This window comes from Protopterus annectens, chromosome 3.part0 (genome assembly GCF_019279795.1).
Source record: "Protopterus annectens isolate FY-2018-M chromosome 3.part0, PAN1.0, whole genome shotgun sequence".
NCBI classification, from domain to species: Eukaryota; Metazoa; Chordata; order Ceratodontiformes; family Protopteridae; genus Protopterus; species Protopterus annectens.
The window spans coordinates 545,237,243-545,252,860 of NC_056731.1; the positions used below are offsets into that span (position 1 = coordinate 545,237,243).

General features: G+C 41.8%; 1 protein-coding gene and 1 non-coding gene across 3 annotated transcripts in view; one reads left to right on the forward strand and one right to left on the reverse strand.

Moving 5' to 3' along the window:
• The window catches only part of LOC122796468 (zinc finger protein 2 homolog), a 1,186,442-nt gene that overhangs the window by 406,510 nt on the left and 764,314 nt on the right, over positions 1–15,618 (reverse strand). The gene's annotated exons all lie outside the window — the stretch shown is intronic.
• LOC122797410 lies at positions 6,260–6,424 on the forward strand. The gene has a single exon (XR_006364130.1). It is a non-coding gene; the product is annotated as a U1 spliceosomal RNA (small nuclear RNA).

Genomic DNA, 15,618 nt, shown 5'->3' on the forward strand with positions numbered 1-15,618 from the left:
AGAACTGTAGTGTTGTCTGAGAACAATTTTAGTGGGCCCTGCTTCAGTATATGTTGGAAGGCCTTCAGGGCCAGAAGAATTGCTCTCATTTCTCTTATATTGATATATTCCTGCCTGATGGAGTCCAGCCAAGTGCCCTGGACTCTTAAGGAAGCCGTGGCTCTTCCCGTCCCAGATCTGAGGCATCCGTGTACATCTCCTGTAGTGGCACGGGAGCCTGCTAGGGGAGTCCTGGGTTACAGTTCACTTGATTCAACCACCACTGAATTTCTTTCCTGAGGCAAGGTATGAAGGGGATTTTGAACTCTAGAAGATGGGAGTGCTGTGTCCATACAGACCTTAGGTACCACTGTAACATTCTCATGTGGAGCCTTGCCAATGGCAACATGGGAATAGTCGATGCCATGTGGCCCAGGAGTCTGAGGTACTGCCTGGCAGTCAAGGCTGTGGCTTGAAGGACGGTGAACAGGTACTGCCTTAAGTTTTTCATCTTTTGAGGTGGCAGAAAGGCCCTCATGACATCTGTCCTTATCCTGAACCCCAGGAATATTTGGTCCTGAGATGGGTTCATGTTGGACTTAGTGTAGTTTATCTTGAAGCCCAGTGCTTGCAGGAGTGATATTACTGTTTGTAAATGGTGTTGCAGGAATTCTGACCACTCTATAAAAAAACAAATCTCCAAAAAGGACAAGGAAACCAACGATGAAATAACTGAGTAAGCAAATCAAAATAAAACACGGTGGTTATACACGGCAGGTGTCCGTGAAAGCACTTACCTTATCTGAATACATTTATTTTGTTCATTAGCCTGCCATGTGGAACCACCGTGTTTTATTCTGAGAAATCTGCCTGGATGAGGCAGTCTAATAAGGGAATATTTGACTCCCTTGAGCCCTGCGGAAGGCCACTACTGGTGCCAAGCACTTGGTGAAGACCCTTGGGGCTGTAGAAAGTCCAAAGGGCAAGGCAGAGAACTGAAAATCTGAGCAGCCCACAGAGAAGTGTAGGTATCTCCTGTATTTGGGCCTTATGGGGATGTGCAGATAGGCGTCCTTGATGTCCAAGGTGGCCAAGAATCCCTGACGAGAAATCAAGGGGAAGAGGGTCTGCAGAGTGAGCATATGAAAGGAGGGTACTTGCAGGAAGAGATTGAGGTGGAAAAGGTCTAGGACTGGTCTCCAAGGACCATCTTTTCTTGGGACTACGAAAAGTCTGGAATAGAAACCTTTTCCCGTTTCTGTCACAGGGACAAACTGAATTGTTCCTTGGGCCAACAGGCTATCACTGGCTGGAAGAGGGGGAGCTGTTCTTTGGGGGCGGCTGTGGAATGCCCCTCAAGGTGGGTGTTGTGATCCAGGTCATGAAATAACCCTTTTCTAGGATGGATAAGACCCATCTGTCTGTGGTAATGATATTCCAAACAGGGAGACAGTGAGAGAGCCTTAGGGATAGGGGGATGAAATCGAGAGTCTCTGCAGAAATGGTAGTTAGTCAGAGACTACCTGACCTGTCCTGAAACTGAGACTTCTGGGCTGGAGTCTGAGCAGGCCTGGAGGGGGTGTGTTGCTTCCTGGCACTTTTTCTGCTCCTGGAAGGAGGGGAGCAGAGTGTTTCCTTATAAATTGAGTTTTTGATGGGTAATTCCCATAAAATTTGGGGATACTAGAAACAAACAGGTGTTTCAGGTCCTATAACTTTTTCCCCTTCTGTTGCAGAGTTTTGAACAACTCAGCCACCCTTGTCCCAAAGAGGGTAGAGTTATCCAGAGGCACATTCAAAAGTTTTGCACTAATATCATCAGGTAAGGGCTGTAACCTTAGCCAGGAATATCTTCTCAGGACTGAGGCAGATGCAGTGGATCTGGCAGAAGCTTCAGCTGCATCATGCTGCACCTAATGGAATGCCTAGTGACCTGGGAAGACAGGGAAATATGGATGGATAATTGTGCCTTGGTAGGAGAGTCTGGGTTATCATTCATAACTTTAGTGACTTGACCTAAAAGAGCTAGAGCATATTTAGACATATGGGTTTGATAATTTACTGCCCTGAATGCCAAGGTAGATGAGGTATAAACTTTCTTACCAAGGTGCTCCATGGCCTTGCTGTCTTTATCTGTGGGGAGAACTGAGGTAGATGGAAGCAGCTTTGAGGCCTTATCAGCAGAAACTGATACAGTGCCAGTGTCTGCTGCAGGGCACTTAAAGAATGTGGCCTCTTCAGAGACCTTGTAAAATCTGTCAGTTCTTCGAGGTGCAGGAGGCTGAGAATCAGAATTAATAGATGCTGCATTAAATGCATCCAGAAAAGCTGGCAAGATTGGGGGTATAGCTGAAGGAGCAGGGGTGTCCATCTGAAGGAGTTCATAGTATCTTTTCTGAACTTCTGTCAACTCAGAGCAGTCCCATTTGAAATACTCCCTCATATTGGAAATGGTCTCCCCAAAGGTGAGATCTTCACCTGCAGAATCAGTTTCTGCAGAATCTTCCTCTAGGGAGGCATAACCAAGGGAGGATGGTAACTGGGAGACATATGATAAAGAGTCTTCTGAAGAAGAAGAGTCAGAGGAGTCCTCTGCTTCAGCTTGGGAAATATCGAAGGCCTCAGGCCTAGGGCTTATCACAGGAGGAGCCACTGGGGAGGATGAGGGCACAGCAGGCCTCAGAGCCATAATAGCATCGAAAAGGCCTGCCAAGTCTGGCTGGCTCTCTGCAAAAGGAGAAACATGCTTTGTTTTTGGTTTTCTTTTAAGGGAAGGCCTAGCAGACATCGGGGCCAAGGAAGACCTATGTTCAAAAACCTGCGTAGTAGTGGAGGGATCCGTCTGGTTTAAGCAACCAACATCTGCATTACCACCGAGGACATGCCTTCCACTCTGGGTTCTGGCAGCTTCCCCAATGGTACAAGCTGTACCCATACCAGTGGCGACCGATTGTTCCTCCAGGCTACCATTGGCTACAGAAGAAACGTTGGGTGGAGGAGGTGCAGCAACGGATTCAAACCTAGCAACTTTGGCCGCTTTCTTTGGTGGCTCAACGGGTTGACCCTCTATAGCTAAAGGTAAGGGCTTAAGGCACTGATTTTCCAAGTAAATATTCAACGCATGCAGATGGCTGCACAAGGTTTTTGGCAGATGAAACAAGACTTATGGTCATGTGAAGGCCCTAAGCAAAAAAGGCAAAGTCACATGGCTACTGCAGCCCAAAGATGATCACAGTGCGTCAGTGAAACAATATTTTGCTACATGGTCAGGCAGAGTATGGGAAAAACAACTAATCCTGCTCCCAGAGTGTGTTGATAGCATACCTTCAGTTTCCTGATTAACTAAGTCATGTTAGTCCAAAATGGGTTGAAACCTTCAATGCTGACATCCATGGAACAAGGAGTCAAATGAAACCATAGCCTCTTCTTTTCTCCCAGCACCAGTTCTATCACACATATCCAAAGGCATGACTGAAAGTATGCCATCCAGTACCTTAACACCTCCTGGCCATCACAGGAGATCTAAATGGGGCTGGCCTACTTAAAAATATAGGCTATTTAAGATCATATCAAAATGACATTTGTTCAAGCTCTGTGGCATACAGGAAGAAAGCCCTGACTATGTCAGAGATGATCTGAAATTGATTAGCAGCTTGGGTGCCTGTAGGAGCTGACCAGGGAGGAAAGGAGTAAGTAGCTGCTGACAGCTCACGCATCCTGGGGTGGAGGGAACTCTGGCTCACCTCACAAATAACACATAGTCAGAGCACTAGGTATTAACTTAGTAGAGGTTTGAGCCAGTCAAACCTACACTGCCATACTGCATTCTCACAATACAGAGGGGGAAACTGGCACATTAAGGCACAAGTTCCCTCAGGATGCAATGACTGTGAGTTCAGAAGATCTGTCAAGGGGGGGGTACCCCAAGGGAAGAAGGTAGACCATTCCCCTTCCAGGCCCAAACTCTACCACCCAACTCTTTTTTCAATTTTGTGAAGGTCTGGTATGGATTCTTTGGCAGGAATGGTATGGCTCTTGCATAGTCTTGAATACCCTTTTCCCAATTCCAATGTAACTAATGGGCCAAATAGGTGGAGACAGGAAAGCCATCAAACAAGGTCCTGGAGGAAAGTATAAGGAAAAAAAAATAATTTATCCTGTCAAAGGTTCTTCTATGTTGAAGCAAAAAAACAGAAAATGGAATAACTATGAAGATCCAGCAACCCGCACATAGATTCTTACATAATGCCCTGAAATAGCAAACCTACATAAAATGAATTAATTGATGCTCCTGGGTACTGACTTGAGCAAAGATTCAGTTAAACCCACTGTTCATCAACTAGGAAGACACAATGAATTTTACATGGACTCGGACAGTATCCTCTTCAGCTCAGTTTGAAAGATGTGTTATCTTTCATAGGTCCACTTGAGTAATACAATGGGCATAGAATTCACTTCTACTCCTCTCTATTTGCCTGTTGCCAGAGTATGAAGGAAGGACACATTTCTTTCAGCAGCATACCTCACAAGGCAACATTTTGATAAACCTCTGTACTATTAAGGTTCTACTCCCAGAAACACATCTGTCCCCAACAGCTGTTTTGGCCACTTAGATTCTCTGCCATTACTGTTATTTCCATCCTCTCTCCACAGTTCTATTACTTGCAGGCACTCACCAAACTTACACTAGTGGACTTCTAAGTCACTTCTCCTGACTTCTGTCACCAGAGTCCGGGGCTTAGTTCATAAATTTGAACTGTAAATAAGCCATGGCTATTTGAACATGTCACCCACCCCTCCTGCCGCAGGTGGTCTGACTTAGAACGTCTTCTAATTCCTCCCTCCTTCCCACAATTAAATCTCAGATCAACAACTATATTACATTATCATTCCTCCTCCTCTCACTCGCTCTTCCTATTTATCCATTAATATTTTAGGTATGCAAGACATTACTGCTACTCTTACACAAAATGATGAAACTTTGATGTTGCTCCACTGTGCAACTATTATTCATCACCTCCACTTTTAAACATTCTTTCCATCTACAACATGTAAGAATAACATCAATGACAAACCTTTCACTAATGATCCACCACACCCAATCAAAATCTATTATTAAAAATCTCACAGAAGGTTAGACAGTTATAGTGTATATGTTAAATTATAAATAAATACCTAGCTATTAGCCCTGGGGGGGGGGGGGGGGGTAAGAAAAGTAAAGCACCAGAGTGGAAGAGTAGAATCATGCTCACTTTGCTTTGCACTCCTCTGGTGACCATCAGAGGAGAATATCTTACGACCTTTTGTTCTTTCTTTTACTTTTTTGCTGGCTTGAGGATGTCAATTCACTGTAATTAATAACAAACACAGTCAACGTATTTAAAGTATATGCATATTCAAATACCACGCAACCTTGCTCTGTAGTTTGGCCATTTAGCTGTCTGGTACTTGAACTTTTGTTTTTTTTTTTTATATATCTATTTGTTAACTAGGCAAACCACTAGACATAAGTGTCCCTTTTCAAGGATGACCCTGGAGCACCATCTGGTTAAGTGACTTGCTCAGACACACACTAGGCAAATAGAGGTGGAAGGAATCAAACTCTGTACCCCTTGGTTAACAGTTGGGGGAGCCTTAACCACCTGCACTAACTGCCAGTCTTGAAGAGTAGAAGTCATGATTGTTTTCACACACTGCTCAGGAAATGGTGCTGACCCTTACACTACACACCCACAGAAATCCTGGATCCCATTACTCACACACCATCACCAACATTCCTTTACTTCCTAACTCTTATTAACAAAAACTAAAGATTTATCACCTTACTGTTGGCAGTCTTAACCCGTTAACACCTATGTAGTGTGGAATGTCACACCTCTAGTAGCCTATACACATCCTTGCATTCGAGAGCATTTTTGGAAAAATCAACTTAAAAAATATAAGATAAGAAATGTGAATATTTTGTTTATTAAAACTGCTATTGAAGCTGCACAAATAGCAATGTTATCAGCAAGATGTATTCTTTACCGTAATAACAGTCGGTGCATTCAGTCTTAACATAAATGCTGTAATATATTATAATGGGCACACACCTTTGTACATTTTGCTAAACGTTCACAAACAAATTGTCATATCTTGGATAACCATACAACCTACACATACCTTGTTAGAAACCTTTTGTTAACCAGACATACGATTCACATACAACAAGAAATTCCTCTCTCAGTGCATGCTTATTGATATAGTTATAGAAGTATGACAACATATGCTTAATTACATAATGGTTTTCTGGCAGTGGGAATACCACAATCAAGGTTGTGGTTTCCCAGGAGAGAGGCTCTTCCATTGCACACTTGTTTGGGTTGACCCTTGCGATTTCCCCTAATGTGGGAAACTCAACTGCATAATTTATGACAGTTGGGGGCTGTGTTAGTGTAGTTCTCTGAGCTACTCCTGTGGAAGCAGGTGTAACTGTAGGGCTGGAATGCAGATGGTCTCGGGATCTAGTAGAGGGTGTGCAAAGTATTTGTTTTTTGCTGATTTGTTGCACTTTTTCTCTGCTGTAGCAGAGACTAGATTCAAACCTGCTGAATCTGGTTCTGTTTGTTAAATTGAGCACTAAACCAGGCTATCTTTTGTTGAAGAGGGACCCCCTGCACCCTTGTGGCAGGAGAGTGCAGTTAGGATTCATCTGATTGAAGAGTGCTGGCACGGGGCTCAGTTTTGAGCTTTTTTATTGGTTAAATTGTTTAATTCAGATTTCTCACTGTTTTAACACAGCTCCAGAGTTAAGTGACCAGCCACTGCTCTGCTGTATTCATCTGTGCAATCCAAGGAATCTGTTGCATTCTGCTAACCATAAGTACAATTTTATACTGTATTTTTGCTATATTGCTGATTTTTTAAAACTATTCTTGCTGACTTGTTGCATGTTTTGTCTGCTGTAGCACAGACTAGATTCAGTCCTGCTGAATCTGGTTCTATTTGTTACACTGAGCACTAAACCAGGCTACCCGGACCAGTAATCAAGGAGCCTCAATCCTCACTACTGACACTGGTGAGAGACCGTCACTAAAACAGGGATGAATTTACACAGTATTTTCAAAAAGTAGCTCTCTGCATCAAACACAATTTCCCCCAAAAGCCGTTCCAGGTGAATGACACACCCACACCTCTCAATTTGATTTTCTCACACACACACACACACACACACACACACACACACACACACACACACACACACACAGTCCTGAGAAAGGCCGGCATAAATTTACTAGTTGTGCCTCTTTATGCCCAGACAAAAAGGTAACGATACTGCCACCAGACAGTCACTGTCGAGCTCTTACAAGGGTATCCAATTATAACGAACATAAATGGCAGAGTGTAAGCCAAGCAGCAAGGCTTTTTGGAGTGGTCACGGTGACACTAGAATAAGCACAATTACTCTCAAGATGTTAAAAGTAATGTCTAAAAGACCAGCCACAATTAAACGTATACAAATATTTAATAAATATTAAATAGAACACTTGAAAATATTAAATAAATGGTAAAATAATACTGATTAATATATCTCTTTTTATACCTCTCTGATTGAATTTATCTGGCAACCAACTAAATTCCTGCTTTAATGTACATTTTCTGTATATATTACTGTAATCAAACCAACTAGATCCCTGCTTTTATGTATATATATTATGTACATATTTATGTAATGGCCATGTGTAACACTGTTTCTACATCTGTACCAATTAATGTTTATATTTGTCTGTATCTATGTTCTTGTTGGAGCTTTTCTCCTTGGGCATCCACTGAAAATGGGCTCTATTAGGCCCAGTGGACTTTTCCGGTAAACAAATGCAATAAAATAAATAAAATAAAATAAATAAGTGCAATAAATACCACAGTTTCAATCACAAGAAAAATAAAAATAACTGTTGGAGAGATTCAAGCAGATGCAGAAAAACAATACTTAGCTAATCTCACTGTAATTCCTGATTGTCTAAAGAAGAACTGTTCCATATCTAACTTAATTAATACAGTAAGGAAGATTAGCCACTGAGTTGCTTACTTCCACAAGGCAGGGTGATATTCTTCCAACTTACACTAATCTAACTGAACTGACTGTGATAACTGTTGTATATTTTTATATCAGGTTCCAAATAATACAAAATGAAACAAGCTGATCTGTGAGTTTCAGCACTGCAGTGTTGGTTATAGAATTACATCACATTTGATCACATGAGATTGGCAGAGAACAGATTCAGAGCTTTTCTAAGATCTGTTGCAGTATTTGAAAATGATAGAATTCTTTATTTAATCAGTTATAATAACACTGTTGATAATGTTTTAACATAGGCATCCGTACAAGTCAGTGTGACAGTCAAATGACAGAAAATTATTTACAAAACTATTTTCCAAAACTCATGCCACACATGCACTACCCCACTCTCCCTGGCACAGATGGCAATACCTCACATCGTCACACAAGCTATCCTTTGTTGTAAAGGGCCTCCCCTGCACCCTTGTGGCAGGAGAGTGCAGTTAGGACTCATCTGATTAAGTTTGCTGGCACAGGTCTCAGTTTTGAGCTTTTTTTACTGGTCAACTTCTGTAATTCAAGTTTGTTCACTGTTGCTACATAAGCCCTATTTGTGCACATGTTTTAACACAGCTCCACAGAGTTAGGCGACCAGCCACTGCTCTTCTGTATTCATCTGTTTACATGTAGCACACCTCTGTGCACCATCATGCACTACCATGCAGTAAGAGTAACCATTGGCAGTTACAGATGCAAAAACTTCAGTAGATACATTTTCCCTAATTTGCTACCTGTGATCAGGCTAAGAAGTCCTTAAATTGGGTTTAGCTGCTCAGAAAGCACATCAGCTGTGATTTTTCCCCTTAAACAGTCCCAAAATCATCAAAGCTACAACAGTCTCATACCATTTAGAGAACATGTCATTCATCTAGTCAGGATGCATTAGACGAGTCTTTGTTGGTTCTATTCAAGCAGTTTTATTATGTACAAACACATCACGACTGAAGCTTAACAACTTTAACTTAGGTAACTTATATACAAACTAGCTACATTCATTCATACATGCTCACTGTCTGGCTGCAATTTCAAAATGGCACGGGGTATAGCATGTGCTTGCTATTTATATATGCATGTTCAGTCCTTGATATGCTTCTTAAAGATACAGCACACACACTCTGTTCTACATCCTCCCACTTTGAGAAACAGACAATGCAATGCTGAGAATATCAGTTCACATGCAAACAATACAAATAGTTCTTTGTCATGCAATTACACTGAACTAGGTACATACTGTATGTACAGTTATGTCCGGGTCACTGTGCATTTCACACTAGGTCTGGAGGTATGACCAAATCGTGTGACATAAAACTGGGAATTAGACTTCGCAACTGGAACGGTCTCTGCTGAAAGTTCAACTTTGGGAACATCCTCAGGAATCTCAGGAATGGAAGTAGAAGGTAAGACACGTTCTGGAACAGGAACATTGTCTGGATTGCTCCGAGATCTAGAGTCTGTACCACAGTAACAATACTGTGATAACGATTCTAGTACAGGAAGAAGATATCTGCTATTTCTCCTGTACTCCACACCCTCAGATTCTATGAAGTAGGATCTCGGCTCTGTACATACATCTGTTACTTGACCAATCCGGTTGAAACGTTTTGCTGTTTGTATCCTCACTCTCTCTCCTTCTTTCAATGGATGAAGAAATCTGCTTGACTTTTCATAACTGGACTTCTGGAAAGAAAGCTTCCTGAACAATGGGGCTCTGATGGATCTGTTGTTTTTAACTTTAGGCCTCAATAAATTGGAACTAATAGGCAGTCTTGTTCTGGCTTGCCTGGGCAGAAGTCTCTGAGCAGGCGAGACAAGTATATCGTCACAAGGTATGTTTCTCAGATTATGTAAATTCAAAAAGACATAGGTATTATCACACTTTGACCTTTCAAGTAATTGCTTTGCACTCTGCACTGCACGTTCAGCTAGTCCATTTGACTGTGGATATTCAGGACTGCTAGTGACATGTACAAAGTCCCATTCTCTTGCAAATTTCTGAAATAACTGACTAGTAAATTAAGGACCATTGTCAGAAATAACTTTGTTTGGACTACCATGGACTGAGAAATAATGTTTCAACTTAGTAATAACTGTAGTGGATGTTAGATTAGGTAGTAAATAAATCTCAAACCAGTTTGAATAAGAGTCTACAATACTAAGTAATGCTAATTGTTCTACTCGAATATGTCAGTGTCTACTGTTGACCAAGGTAGTTCAGGAACTTGACTTAGCTGAAGTGGTTCTCTTTGCAAATGCGGTTTAGTACTATTACATACCGAACAAGAAGAAAGTACTTGATCAATGTCTTTCACTAGTGAAGGCCAAAATACTAGTTCTCTCATCTTCTTTTGGTAGATTTAGAACCTGGATGACCACAATGCAAAATCTGGATATATTCATGTTGTAAGGAAGCAGGAACAACAACTTTAGGACCTTTGAAAATAATTCCATCTTCCATCAACATCTCATCTCTATAAGGAAAACAGGTTTGCACTTCGGGTGGTACACTAGATTGCTTCGATGGCCATCCAGCATTAACGCAGTGGTTGAGCTTTTGCAAAATTGGATCAGTCTTCTTATGATCGCTCAGCTCTTCAAGTCTCGTGGTAGAAAAATTATGCACTACCATTACATCAAAGTCAAAATTCTCTGCATTAAGCTGTTCTGTTTTATTTCTGGGCGATCTGGATAAGGTATCAACCAGATAAAAAAAATTCCATTTTGTATAGACCATTTTGAAGTTGCACTTTTGTAGTTTAAGCATCATTCTTTGTCATCTTGCTGGAGCTGAATGTGTAGGCTTCTTTAGAATAGTAACTAGAGGTTGGTGATCTGTTTCAATCTGAATAGCTTGACCATAGACATAATCATGAAACTTTGAAATACTATTGCCAAAAGTTCCTTCTCAATTTGAGCATACTGCATTTCAGTTTGGGTAAGCATTCTAGATGCACAGGCTACTGGTCTGCCTTCCTGAAGAATAACTGCGCCAAGACCAAATTTTGAAGCAAGACAGGAAAGAGTGACTGGTTTACTGACATCATAGTATCTTAATGTAGGTGGAGTGGCAATTTTCTGCTTAAGGTCTTCAAATGCCTTTTGGTGCTGTTCCAACCAAGACCATGTAACATTTTTGTGCATCAGCTCTCTTACAGGTGCTGTCAATTGCTGAAGTCTGGTATGAACTTGCCTAAATAATTAACCATGCCAAGGAAACACTGTAGAGCTTAAATATTATCTGGTGCTGACATCTCAAGAATAGCTGCTTGCTTGGATGGGTCTGGTCTTAAGCCAGTGCTGGTAAATAAATGACCTACATATGTAAGTTCTAGTAGCCTGAATTTACACTTCAGAGGATTGAGTCTGACTAGAACTCTTAAGGTTTCTGTCATGCTCTGCTTCACTATTGCCTCCAACCAATAAATCATCTACTATTATGGCACAGTGATAACCTGAAAAGATTTGCTCCACTGCATGGAAGACTTCACTTGCAGAATTTATTCCAAATGGCATCCTCAGAAATTTATAGCTACCAAACGGAGTACCAAAAGTGGTTAGTAATGAGAATTTGCGATCAAGCATCACTTGCCAAAATGAACTTTTTGCATCCAAGACAGAAAAAACAGTGGCATTCAGTATTAGAGCTGCGACCTCTTTGACTGTACTCATTGGATGATGCAGTCTGTTCAATGCTTTGTTCAAATCTCTTGGGTCAGTACATATTCTGATTTCATCTGAGCCTTTTTTGTGAGCTACTACCATGGACGACACCCATTCAGTTGGTTCTGTAACTGGACAAATTACACCTTGTTGCACCATTTTATTCAATTGAGCTTTGACTTTATCCTGCATAGCTAACGGAACTTTTCTTGCTGGTCTGACTACTGGACTGACCTCTGGCTCTAACTTCATAGAATACACAACTGGAAGCTTTCTCAAGTTGTCATCGAAAACATCAACATACTCTGAGAAAATGGCTTCAGAAAAATTGGTACTGGGATATGTGGTAATTTAATGAACTTCTTTGGTAAAAGACAGTAGATTCATTCTCAAACTGTCTCTGTGACCCAATAATGACTGCACAGGTCTTCGAACTACATAGAATAACGAGCTGTAACAGTTCCTCACCAAACAACATGAAAGCACTACTGAGCCTTCGGTGTGAATTTCTTCACCTCCTTAAGCAAGTTTCGCACTGCTAGCCACATTGAGTTGTTCATTAGTTCTTAGCAAACGTGTCTGCTGGTATAACATTACCCTTTGAACCAGTGTCCACTTTGAGCTTGGTGGATTTACCATTGATCTGGACAGCTCAAAACACTTCATTCTTTGCCAGCAAATTCATGGAAACTACTTTTTCATTGATTACTAATACACTATCATCTACATAGGAAGTGGAGTTGTAGTCTAATTGATCAATTTGCTTTTTTGGGTGACGCTTCTTTATAACTGTGTGGGGTTTACTTTATTTGCAAAATTTTTGAAAATGGTTCCATTTTTTTTTCGTACACGTGTGACTTTGCTGACCAAATGCTAAGCATCCCCCTCTTTTAGACTCATGATTGGCACCACAATTGCGACAGTTAACAATAAAGCTGGATTTGGGTTTTGCTGATTCCAGCTTGTACTGCACTGAGCATGCTCCTTTCTTAGAACATGGTGGAAAACTATGCAGTTTGCCTGGTGAACCAGCAGGGGCTGTAGCTGCCATGTGCTTAGGCCTGCTTCTGTTTGCCATGTGTTTCACGCTATCTACATTTGCCCTGGAGCCTCCTGAAACCATGCTCTTGTCACTTGCAAGCATACTTACAGGATCATAGGATTATAGGAAGTTACTAGGCTACTGGCCCTGAGGTCCTTACAAGTCTATTCAAGAATTTTGCCCATGTTCCGACAAGTCAGCACCTGATGCCCTTGTCCAGCAGAGACACAGGTATAATCGCAGGGGTGCATTTTCTGTTCCACATCCAGTTATCCAAGTTGCGCTTAAAAAGTGTTAATGAGTTACTCTGCTTGACATGGAGCAGGAGTCTATTCCACATAAGGGGGAGTCTCTGGGACACAAACCTGTCCTGCCAACAAGTCCATGTCACACATCAGATTTAGACTACGCATGCGGGTTACTCAAGTGGAGCTTGATTTGTGAATATGCAGCAGTCCCATCACAGTGGGGACTGGCACTGCTTTACATGCAAGACAGAGGCCACCTCTGAGGAGTCTGTAGGAGACTGAATAGAGGGACAGAGCTTTTAGCCTGTGTAGGGTAGATGTTTGAGATCCTGGATTCTCCTGGTGAGGAACCTCTGTGGTCTCTCCAGCTGCTGCATGTGCTTTGGGAGGTACACGCCGAAAGGGGCATTGTACTCAATAATGGGTCTTATAAGGGAAATATACAGGGATATTATGACCACCTTGTCCCTGGATGAGATACCCTTACTAATGAGGTGGGCCATGTAGAAAGCTTTCCATACAACAGAAGCAATACGGTGGTCAAAAGTCAGTTTGCTATCAACCTGGGTGTCCAAGTTCCTCACGACTGACTACATGCTTAGGACCTTGTTATTAATGTGATAATTTGTGGAGACATCACTCTCCCCAAAGGGGATGATGATGATGCATTTTTTGGCATTCAGTTTGAGGCCATGTTTCTGGCACCAGTCATACGTTTGAGTGAGACCCTCTTGGAGGATGTTCACATCACTAGGGGAAATGATGAGAGTGCTCAGCTTACAGTCATGCGCAAACTTGGTCAGCCATAGCCCACTGGTTTTGGCCTGCACCTCAGAAAAGGACATCCCAAACAACAAAGGCCCCAAGATCGATCCCTGGGGTACACCACTCATTATGGGATGACTGCTCGAGGTGGCTTCCCCTATTTTGACTAGGTGAGTTCTATCACTGAGCCAGTTTGCTACCCATCTAGTAACATATGGACTGATGAAAAAGAGTTTATCTATTATACTTCATTGGGGAATAGTATCAAAGGCTTTAGCCAGGACAAGGTAGGCGGTGTGCACCATCTTCCCCTCATCCACGGCTCTGGTGACCGTCTCAAAGAAGTCGATGAAATTTGACAGGCATGACCTCCCCTTGACAAAACCAAACTGTGTGGGATCTAGTGTTTGGAGGTTGCCAATGTCTTTGTTAATGAGGTCCATGACAATCTGCTCCATGACCTTGCAGATCAGGCTAGTTAGGGTGATGGGTCTATAATCTCCCTAGATCGGTTGATGCTCCAGCTTGGTGCATAGGGATGACAGTGGCTGTCCTCCACTCAGCTGGGCAAAGCCAGTACTCAGGCTTTGGTTGAATAGGGTGCCTAATGGTGCTGCAAGTTCCTGTCTGAGTTCATGTAGGATGCAGCCTGGGATGTTATCTGGTCCCATGGAGACTGTATTTTTTGCCTTTGAGAGGACAGTGATGGCTTGCTCCCTAGCGATAAGGGGAGGGGGCAGGTGCTGGGGATGTCCTGATTTTACTAGTGCTCTTATCTACTTGTTCAGACTAAGGAGAGATTGCTTCCAATTAGACACCTGCTCCTTCCTGGTCTTGGACAGCAGTGTTTTCCTTTTATTAGAGTTTATTTATTGCAGAAGTCCACCAGACAGGTGTGTGCCTTTCTGTAACTTCATGGATTTGACAAATCTCAATGGCTTTACTCAACATTAAATCACTGTCACGAAGCAAAAATCTTTCTCACAGCAGCACTATTAATACCACACATAAGCCTGTCCTTTATTAACTCATCTTTTAAGTCACCAAACCAACACATTTTGGCTTTGTTTCTCACGTCAGTAATATAAGCTACAAAAGTTTCCCCTTGTTTCTGATCTCTTGTGTAAAACAAATGCCTCTCTAATGTAATATTTGTTTGGGGGTTGCACATTTTCCCAAATTTACGCTTCAAACAATTGGGGTCTTCCCTTGATTCTGCCTGTACAACAATATGACGATGTTCACATTCTCCCTCATATACTGCTGGTGCATACACAAATGAATGCGCTCTTTCAATGTCCTCTGACCCAGCTAGATTTAACAAAATGAATGCCCTGGTGCATGCATCTTTGTCAGAATAAGCTCCTTGTATAAAAATATCATACTCTTGCTCAAATATTCTCTAATTCTCTGCAATATTCTGATCAAATACAAGTGGTAAGGGCTTTTGAAATCCATCTGCCATATTAACATATGCCAGTGAAGAGTTTTGCAAATATGCAAGAACACACACATACATATATGCCAGAAATGTATGCCACTATTTGTAACTTTGCCCAATAGCACAACAAACCTCTGAATAACTGAACTTTGTGAAATAAGCCTCTCGGTCACTGTAACACTCTCAAAATTACTGTACTACAGGAAATCACCTCTTATCAGTGTAAGAAACATTTCAAGTAACTGCACTATGTGAATGAACTGGGCAGAAGAAGCTCAGAGTAAGAAACATTTAGAAGTAACTGCACTTTGCGAATAAACAGTACACAGAACACTGAAATTTCCCCAAAATGGTGGTATCTTCCTAGATAATTTTTTTACAGTGCAAG